This window comes from Phycodurus eques, chromosome 15 (assembly GCF_024500275.1).
Source record: "Phycodurus eques isolate BA_2022a chromosome 15, UOR_Pequ_1.1, whole genome shotgun sequence".
In the NCBI taxonomy this organism is placed as follows: domain Eukaryota; kingdom Metazoa; phylum Chordata; class Actinopteri; order Syngnathiformes; family Syngnathidae; genus Phycodurus; species Phycodurus eques.
The window spans coordinates 19132461-19142559 of record NC_084539.1 but is presented as its reverse complement, the minus strand read 5'-3'; the positions used below and the strand labels follow the sequence as shown (position 1 = coordinate 19142559).

Genomic DNA, 10099 nt, shown 5'->3' with positions numbered 1-10099 from the left:
ACACATCCCCACGTCCTTGGATTTGGATGTCAGCATGTGGAATGCGATCTGGGCACGATTGGAACCTCATCGCTGGCATCAGGTTCCCGTTCTGCTTGGCCTCTTGCTGTTGGCTGACTGTAATGTTTAAGGTTATGTAAATATGCAGCTTTCCAAAGCTTGCCAACTGTGCTGCTTTCAGATTTAAAAATTGCTTGGGCACCAAGAGTTTAGGGCAGCGGTTTTCAGACTTGGGCTCAGGGAGGTGTGGCTTTAGGGTCTGAAAAAATGCAGTACAATGATGGCATTATTTGAAAAGATGCATATGGGGACTGGCGCACCAATAAAACAAATATTCTAAATCAATGATTCCTCCTCATCTTAGCTTTGGGCAAATTAAATGCTGTAATTGTGACATATGATGATGTAAATGTAACATTCCTGCATGAAAAAAATATATGTATATTATTTTAAAAGGGCCTATTATTACCAAAGACCTATTTTTAACTTTAGGACCAAAGGCGCATTTTTTTGTTTTGAGACTATATTGTTGTACTATTTTACATTTTTTAAAGGAAATTCCGCCATTCAAATTGCATAGCCGGTCTGTATTTATGATAAAATACATATTGAAAAAGCGCCATCTGATGAGTCCTCCTGCAGAGGAGTCAATGACTTATTCTTAATAATGATCTTAACCTTCCTCTTTTCTTTTCTCATGCGAGTTCCTTTCCTGGAAGTCCTCAGGCTTCCATAAAATCGTTTTGTTGGCTGGCTCGTGTGAATCCAACAACGTCGACACTACGAATCCAGAAACGTCCCACCTGCCTAAAGAGCTCCCGGTCGGTCGCCGCCGGGATGCGCGTTCTTGTCAATACACGTTTTTCCTTACGGGATCCCGGCGTGCCGTGCCCTCTTCATGAAAGTCTGAGAGGTGCTGTGCCAAGTGCTCATTGTATAAATTCCTTGCTGTCAAGTTCTCACACGGCCACATTCAACTGTATGACAGCGCTCGTTTTTATGTATTGTGCGCCAGTAATTTGCCTTGCAGGGTTTTCTTCCCCCCCCCCCATGGTAATTGTTTTTCCTTGGTTGCTGCAAACGATACACTGCAACGCCTTCGTTAACGCTTGTGATTGATACCAAAATCATTTGTCATGCTAATGCTCCGGCGTCAACATCAAGTTGCGCAAGTTGTGTTACCTGGGCCTTCAGTGAGATTTTACCCAACACATCTACCTCGTAATACTACCACTATCATATCGCAATTAGAAACCATCAAATTACATTAAACAACAAACTATAACAGCACACCGGTGTGACATCGGGAGCAGTTCACAATCATCATTTATCTAATAACATGACAAAAATATAAAACATTGAAATCAATGAATAATAAATACCAAAGATGCTTATTATTTAGTGTATTGGTGTGCAGCTCTCCCATCTCGAGGACATGACGTACTTTGCAGAAATGGGTAACTGTGTTTGACCTGTGGAGTTCCACATGGTTCTATCCTGGGACCCTTCTTGTTCAATCTGTACATGCTTCCAATAGGCCACCTTACAAGTAGCTATTGAAGTCTGCTTCCACATCTACCCAGATCACGTAAATGTACGTGTCACTGACTGCGGGTGAACATGGGCCAGTAGATACACTCTGACACTGCATCGAACAGATCAGTGTGGATGCCAAATTATTTTCTCCAGCTGAAATCAGACAAACCTGAAATCATTGTCTGTGGCACGATGCAAAACAGCTCTGCTAGTGCACAAGTCTCTTCATGGTCCTGCACCAAAGCACATCTCTGACATGTATAGAGCCATATGAACCTTCTCAGTCTCTTGAGAACCTCAGGGAGTGGCCTCATGTGCCTAGCACTAAACACGGCGAGTCTGCGTTTTAGTTTTTCTTTGCTGCTAAAATCTGGAAAAGTATTCCAGATGACGTGAGACAGGCCTCAACTGTGACAATGTTCAAATCCAGGCTGATAACAGTTCTATTTAGCCATGCATATGATGATATTTCTTCTGCACTGCTTGCTTTAAATTAATTTCAATAATGATTATTTCTATTTTTAAGGGATGATTTTATTTGCCTTATTGTAATTTTATGTAGCTGTGAACCGCTTTAAATTGCCTTGTGCACAAATTTTGCTCTATAAATAAACTTGTCTTGGCTTGCCAGATCACGACATATGCGTTTTGCTCGTCAAGCTTAGCTTGCTCAGAGGCCTCAAATAAACTTTTTTGTCGAGCTTTTTAAAAACAACTACTGATCTACAGCAACAAAGTGCTGTAGATCAGTAGAAATCACACATGTAAGACAATTGAACATTACATAAATTAAAAACAATTAAACATGAACAAAGTTGAAAATAAAAACAAATAAAGACATTAAAATAAGGGCTCAAGTCCCATGCTCTGTTGAACACCAAGGAATCAAAATGGGTTGTAAGGTTGATTTATAAACCGGACAGTGAAGGGATTTGTCTAATGTGTACAGGGAGGTCATTCCATAGTTTGGGATCAACGACAGACTGTTGGTCAGCTGACCTGAGGCCCCATGCAGGAGTTTCGGGACAGCGCAGCTCAGAGACCTAAGGTGGCGCTAGACTGTTTTGAGATTCAAAAACCAAATAATCTTAAAATGAACTCTGTAGTGGGCAGGCAGCCAGTGGACGCGAGCCGGAAACAGAGTTATGGGCTCCCTCTTACGTGTTCCAGTTGAGGTGAGCAGCAGAACTTTCAAAGAGACATTTGAAGGAGGACTGACTCACTCCAAAGTCACAGTAATCCCGCCAAGAACTGAAGGCCCTGGGCAGATTAGGTTGACATGGCCCAAAAAAAAAAACAGAGACTGAAATTTAATTGGACAAACAATCTAACATACACGCATTGAAGGCAACAACAACCAAGAGAAATGCTGCAGAATGAAGAGAATAGACTGTTTGGAATAAATGAATATCATTTCTTGGAACAAATAGAATTTATATTGTAAATTTAGGCCCGTTCTTCTAAGCACAGCAGTAGACGAGCGCTTCCGTCACAAGTGAAAGTGAGAGCGGTTGATTGGGATTTATGTTCCGCAGCAGCGGTCCCGTTGGCTCGTCCGGACTCTTAAATAAAAGAGAAAAAACTAAGTGTCAGCACGCCCAAAGCGGAGCTACAGAGATGCTTAAGAAAACGACAATGTGTCAAAGCATGCAAGACATGTTAGCTTGAGAATTCAGGAGATCGGTCCAAGGTCCAAGTCAGCTCCGTAGAAAATGGATGGAAAAATGTAGTCGTCTAACATTTGAGCGCAATAAAACATTTCGGAAAACCCTCATTGACGAGATGATGTCACTACCTCGACGTGTCAAGCTAATTTTGGCGACATACACACTGAGGCCACATTGTCTGCCTGTCTTGTCGTAGAGTCACCAAGAAGCCCCCCTTGGTTTGTGACTCGCCAATGTGTCATACGAGACTTTTTGGTGCGGATAAGACCGTCCCCGGAAAACAAGGCCGTTTGACATGAAATCATCCGAGAGGCAGCGGATGCATGACCGCAACCAAATGACTGAAGCTGCATCATCGTGTGGTCATCAATTCATAGCCCAGACACAATATTCACACCCCAAAATCAGTAGGAAATTGTACGGAAAGGAATTATTGGCAATTAATTCACACCTCGGCAGAGGCAGACTTACCATTAGGCAAACAATTTCCTGAAAGGTTTTGTTCATTTAAAGACATTATTATCGTTTTAGTGTGAATTCACATATTGAACAACATCCAAATGTCTTTCATAATCGGCGGCATGAAAAAGTCTCAAGTCTCTTCTTGAACAGGAAATCGGTCATTTTGGTTTGATGCAGTCATTCCAGGGGTTGTACTTGGATCGATTCTTACAAGGGAATTGACCCAAATCGGTCCAGGTCAGAAGCAAGTATCGTACACAGATGACATTAAATTGCCAAGCTCTTTTTTTTTTTTTTTTTATTTATTATTGTTTTTTTTTACGCCATTTCATGTCGACAAAGCACGGTGTCAAAGTGTGATTGTCATTGGGGGGTTTGGCAAATAAGAGAGGAAAAAAAAAAAAAAAAAGAGCCCCTGACACCAGTTTCACTGATTGCCACTAAATTGCCAAATGACCAAAACCCTGATGAAGGCCCATACATGTTGGTGTTTTTTGTTTGTTTTAAATATTTGAGCCCTCAAAAATGGCTTTTTACATGAAATGTTATCCAACTGAGTGCCATCATCTGGAATTTTTTTGAAGCTCTTTTTTAACAGCAGTTAAAATGATTACCACTCTTAAAGTGGTGACACTTTGTCAACAACAGATTGTAAAAATTGTAGTACGGATTTATGTTTTATTTTTTATTTATTTTTTTGCCAGCATCGAGAAAGTTGTGTGAGTTGTGTCACCAGGCGTGCACACAGAGTAGGAGAGCAGGAAGTCCAGTCAGCTGGTCCATTATTAGGACATGTCATACTTCAGACGTGGCACTGCGCCAGATGCCCGAGCCATTGTGGCACTCGGGTCGGCGCCGCGCTTGCATCTGTTTCGCTCATTGCTCAAACCTTTCAGCCTCTCAGATTGTATGCTTGCAAAAATACACACTCATGTGTGTGTAAATGAGATCACTTGGTACTATCAAAGTTCAGGCAGGACTATGACACGGTTAAAAATAGCAGAGAGGAAGTAAGGTTAAATCTCTAACGCGCCGATACTTAAAAGCGTTGAGGGGAGGATCTAGAAGCCCGCAGAACCTTTGAGCCTGTCCGCAAGTACAGTATGCATTGCACATGTAAGCGGGGTTCACACATAACCGATTTTTAAAATGCGAGATACGCCACACACGATGAGGAAAGAATAGGCAAATGTGCATTTACTGTTGTTCTAGTGTGCGGTGTACTCGAGATGACCAGCAGCACACCACAAACAAACACACACACACACACAGATCAGCATGTCTGATGTAATACCGAGAATGACCATTGCGAGGCAGCATTTTGCCAAAGGGCATCCAGACTTTTGCAATATATAAAGAAAGAAGACAAAGAAGTAGTAGTAGTAGAACAAGAAATAGAAGCTTGACAAGCGAGGGGGAAAAAAATATTAAGAGACAAAAATGTTTTTCGAGACAAATAATTGTATTTTAAAATTTTTTTGATATGAATGATTTTAATATCATTTTTTTAGGAAACGTGATGCTCCTTTTCACATAGTAATCACAAAACCCGGTGGATTTGTCATCATGAATATTGAACAGGTTTAACAGTTACGATTATCTGTTTTCTCATTAGATCGGGGAGGAAAAAAATCTCTCTTAAAACCCGCACCGTGGGATAATCACTCGGGATAATCTTTAGAGACATTCAATAATCGGGTCTTTGTTGAATTTGATCGAAAGGGGAGGAAAATGCTCAAATTCGGCCCGATTATCGTTATTTGTGTCGGCCAATTGTCAGCCCTTACCATTTTACGATCAGATCGGGAAGGAAAAATGACCCTTAACACACACAACAGCTTGGGATAATCGGTCAGGATAATCTTTCGATAAGTCCAATAATCGTGTATTGGTTGAGTTTGATTAGAAGGGAGGGAAATGCTCAAATTTGGCCCGATTTTCATTGTGTGTGTAGCCTGCTAGAGGCTACTCCTCCAAACTTAGGGTCGATCGCCACACACGTACGGATTTGCGATCATAAATATTGAACAGGTTTAACATTTAGGATTGTCGGCCCCAACCGTTTTCCCATGCAGATCGGGGAGGAAGAATCAGCCTTAACACCCCCCGCATCACAGAATAATCGCTCAGGATAACCTTTTCTAAACATCAGAAATTCCAACCTTTGCTTTGATCGCAAGGGAGGGGACATGCTCAAATTTGGCCCGATTATACTGTATGCGTGTACCCCGCATGAGCTGACGATCACAAGCGCTTACTGTGCTTTTTCGAGCGACAGTATCTTCCCGCATGACTTCCTGCAGGGCGTGTGAAGAACTCTCTATTGGTCAAGGGTGAATTATCACCCCAGCAGTGACCGCGACTCCACGAATCGCTCTCCCACGGACCAACGGCTTTCACTGAGTCACAATAGAAACAAAGTCAAGATCGTAAGATCTCTTTTACTTCAACATAACAGAACACAAATGGCTGCAGATGATGCACTGTCTGGGGAAAATTGAGGACGAATGCGGACTCACGCCATAGCTTGAACTCTACGAGGAAGACGTTCTACAAGATAGACCCCCTCCCTTGCCCGCTCCCCGAGGTGGCACGGTGTCAGACTTTGTGCCGGCTTTATGGCGTTTAGTGTTCAAAGACCGCCCGCCTGTCGTCTTAGTCTTAAAAAATAGTAATGCTCAAAAGATGAAAAGCTCCTTCGGGTGGAAGTGGCATCGCATTTTATACGAGTGTCTCGTCTTACGGATTTGGACGGAGTTATTTTTATTATAACCTTTGCCAGTGGCCACTTTGTATTAAAGGAAAGTAGGGTGGTGCCCCACCAGATCCAGCAGAGGGCCCAGTTAAATTTGTTACGTGGCTACGCGAAAAAGAAAAGAAAACAGAAAAACTATACAGTTGGTTAACGACATAATAAAATGTAAAGACTGAAAGATGGAATGAGTCGCTTCTGTCGCCCCCCCTCGGCTGGAATTATGTATTACAACAACAGAGTCGTCGCTGTCATATGATGTAGGCTACGCCTAGGCCCCGCCTCCCCACCGTGTTTTCTGGAACGTTTTAATTCTGTTTTTGATGATCTCATTAGGTGGGGAAAAAGACGGATTCTTCAGAAGAAGTGATTATTTTATGATTAGTTTCTGCTACAGAAATGCAAAACAATGTTTAGTTAGTTTTTTTTACAAACGGGAGACATTGCTAGGTCTAATGTATAACTTCCGGTTTGTCATTTTCAGTGAGTGCGGGAACTTTGCGGCGTTGCATTTAAAAAAATATATATATATATGTATATATATATATATATATTTTTTTTTAATTTTAGATCAGCACAGCTTTTGAGTAGAAGACAAAGATGAGGGAGTGAATCTTGGCTTGTCACGTCAATGATGAGGGAGACAAATGGCAAGTCCAGTACCGGCAGACGACGCTGGGAGGAAGATGCTTGTTACGCTTCTTTCTGATTTTATATTTAACGCACATCTTAACCCGATTCCTGCATGTCTTTGCTAAAACGACAATATAAGCGCGCCGCTCCGCCCGGAAAGTAACGAGGTTACTCAAACGAGCGAGGCAAGCACAGTGGATGTTTTTGCGAGCGAACGTCCCAGAGTGACAGCGGCGAGGCTCCGATCCGGTTGCCCGTCCTAATCCTGCCTGGTACGTGTTGCGAGGTGCAACCCCCAAAAGCGTCATTTTCTCCGCCTTTCTAAGAACGTAGAACCCGGCAACAGAAACCTCGTGTTCCTCGGTCGCCTTACACGAAATGTGGCGTGGCACACTTGCATATTGGCGCCTCCTGCACACGGGTCTGTGAGAAAGAGTATATGCACACGCGGCCGGTAATACAAGAGCAGATCACGTTCCGGAGTTGATCAGAGCAGCGTGACCGCATTGTGGCTAGTCGGGAAATCACGTCATCCAGTCACCTTGGAGTCCCTTCCCCGAAGCGGCTATTGAACACTACTAATAATACTACTACTGATATTACGAGGACTACTAATAAGAATACTATTACGACTATATACTAAGAATCACACCAACATCTCTGATTTGCGTTGCACCCCACTCTCTGGATTCTCGCACGGTCGTGGAGGCAGATAGACGTGCTCATTCATGGTGTGAATCTCCAGTTTTAGCACATCCTGAACGTGGGCTGATTGAGTAAGTGAACCGAAGGAGCAGCACAATGTCCTTTGAATAGAAGCAAAAAAAAAAAAAAAAAGTGGCTGTTAAATATTTTTACATTCTATCTAATTATCTCATTAGTGTATGTTTTTATAAACGTACAGTATTATAGAATGCTAACTTTCTTACATTAGACAAGACGTGAATACAAAAAAAAGGCGAATCGGCAAACGGGCGAACGCCGAACCGCAAATATGCGGGGGTTCACTGTAATGTGATCAAATAATGTGGCGCCGAGTGAGCCTCAAAACAAAAGAAAAACAGTGTGGAGTCTCTCTTGTAATGAAAAGAAAGGGGAGTCAAACACACACGGAGGCAACCTTGAACTTTGCTTCCTGAACAGCGTGTTACAAGCCACTCAGAGCAACAGACAGAGTGAACACAATTGGACTTAATGCCACAATAATCTAATCAGTTGCTTCGGGAGTGGAGGTGCATGGGAAACTCCGCTTCCAAGGTCAGGGAAATTAGCGATAGCTACCGGTTGTATAAGTGCGTCCCGGGATCAGTGGTTAAGACTTAAGCAGCTGCGGTGTCGTTTGATCAAATATGAGCCAACGAAATATCACAACCACGGCGTTGTACGCTTTTGTGTTAAAACCAACGACGTCCGGTCAGGATCTAAAATTAGTCGACGTGAGCGTGCGAGCTGAAGCGAGAGCAACTCCGTCCTGTGTAATGCGCTGATAAAAAAAGGACCAAAAGGGCGTCGGGATGATCGCGCGTTATCGTCGCGATCGTTTGTTTGCTAACCCTCCAAAGGCGTTCGGCCCGACGGGCGAGACTGACACGGAGCGAACAGCGAAGTGAGTCCCACAGGGCGGAGAGACAACTTTGAGCCCTTTTTTGATCGTTGTTGTGAGTCCACCTGATAGTCCAAGAATCTGAATACGCACGCCGAGGTCGTAGGTCCGGGTTCGGGTGTCAGATGTGTAACGTCTCCGAGCACGCTGTCGTCCCGCTCGGAAAACGTTGCTAAAACATATTTGAAAGGTTGACTGCTTGACCAAAAGCAGAGTTTTCCTCAAGGGTAACAAGATCCGAGATGTGTCGCAGGCTTTTTCGGCTCGCAAAGGCGAAGCACAGCTGTCTTTGCGAGCTGACCGCAGGTTAGGATGCTGCGTTCAGGTTCAGGTTACCAACCGTTGGCACGTGCCAACGGTTGCGCGCGGAACGGCCCGATTGACATGCTGAAACAGCTGTGGAGCAACAACCCATCCGGCCTTGCGGATGGATGGGACGGGACAGACAGGACATGATGCATGTAGCTGGCGGAATATATTTTTGACTGAACCTTTATTTATCCAGGTAAGGCAATTGAGAACAGATTCTCATTTGCAATGCCGACCTGACTGCAGACAGCAGAGCAAAATAAAACAAAAAAGATATACACGAATGAATGATGTCGGTTTTATCCTTTGTTGGAGTGTGTTCCAGTCGTTTCGGGTAGAAAATTGAAAAAAGACGATTGACCAAATGTATGGCGGAATTTAGGGACAAACGTGAATAAAACTGCGGGAACGGAAAGTGAGGGGGGTGGTATGCATGGTGAGCAGAGATATACAGTGCGTTAGCGCCGAGAATTTGGGGCTTTGCGAGGCTAAAATTGTGTCCGCAAAATCACTCTTGAGACATCGCACACCACAGGATAATTGCTCCGGATAATCTTTTATACATTGACTGATTTTGATTGGAAGCAAGGGAAAATTTGGCCCGATTGACGGCTTGTGTTTGTACCCTGCTTCACAAGTCGGCCACGTGTCAATCACACATTCCTTCATCGAGGTTTTTCTGCTGTTTTAAAAAAAAAAAAAACCAGAGCTGCAGAGGGCAAAGCTTTTGGAGAAAGACGACTGATCGTATTTCCAACACATTTCGCAATCTTTGTAGCGGCTGCAAGTGTACAACAAAGAAGTGTCAAAATTGAAACGAGATCAAAGCGCTCGGAGCCATCGGTAACCCCCCACCGCCCCCCCCCCCCCCACAGCAGATGGGAGCTTTTTGGTTCTGGCCGCGGGGGAGCGTCGAGACCCGGAGACGACGAGCGCGACCACAAAAAAGCTGGCAGACGCGGCCGGACTGTGAAACATGTCCCACGAGGCAGAGGAGGCTTTCACTCACCTGGCCTTTGGTGTCTCCTCGTGTTACCAGGCTTGCGGTGAGCCTCCGCCCAGTCCGCCCGCTCGCCATTGTTCCGGGCCTGCGTGTGTGGACAATGAGGACGAGAGCGGTGGGGGAGGGGGGGCACG

At 44.1% G+C, this 10099-nt stretch overlaps 1 protein-coding gene across 1 annotated transcript in view; it reads left to right on the top strand.

The window, feature by feature from the left end:
• Positions 1-10099, top strand: part of LOC133413884 (WD repeat-containing protein 70) — a 72101-nt gene that overhangs the window by 53080 nt on the left and 8922 nt on the right. The window lies entirely within an intron of this gene.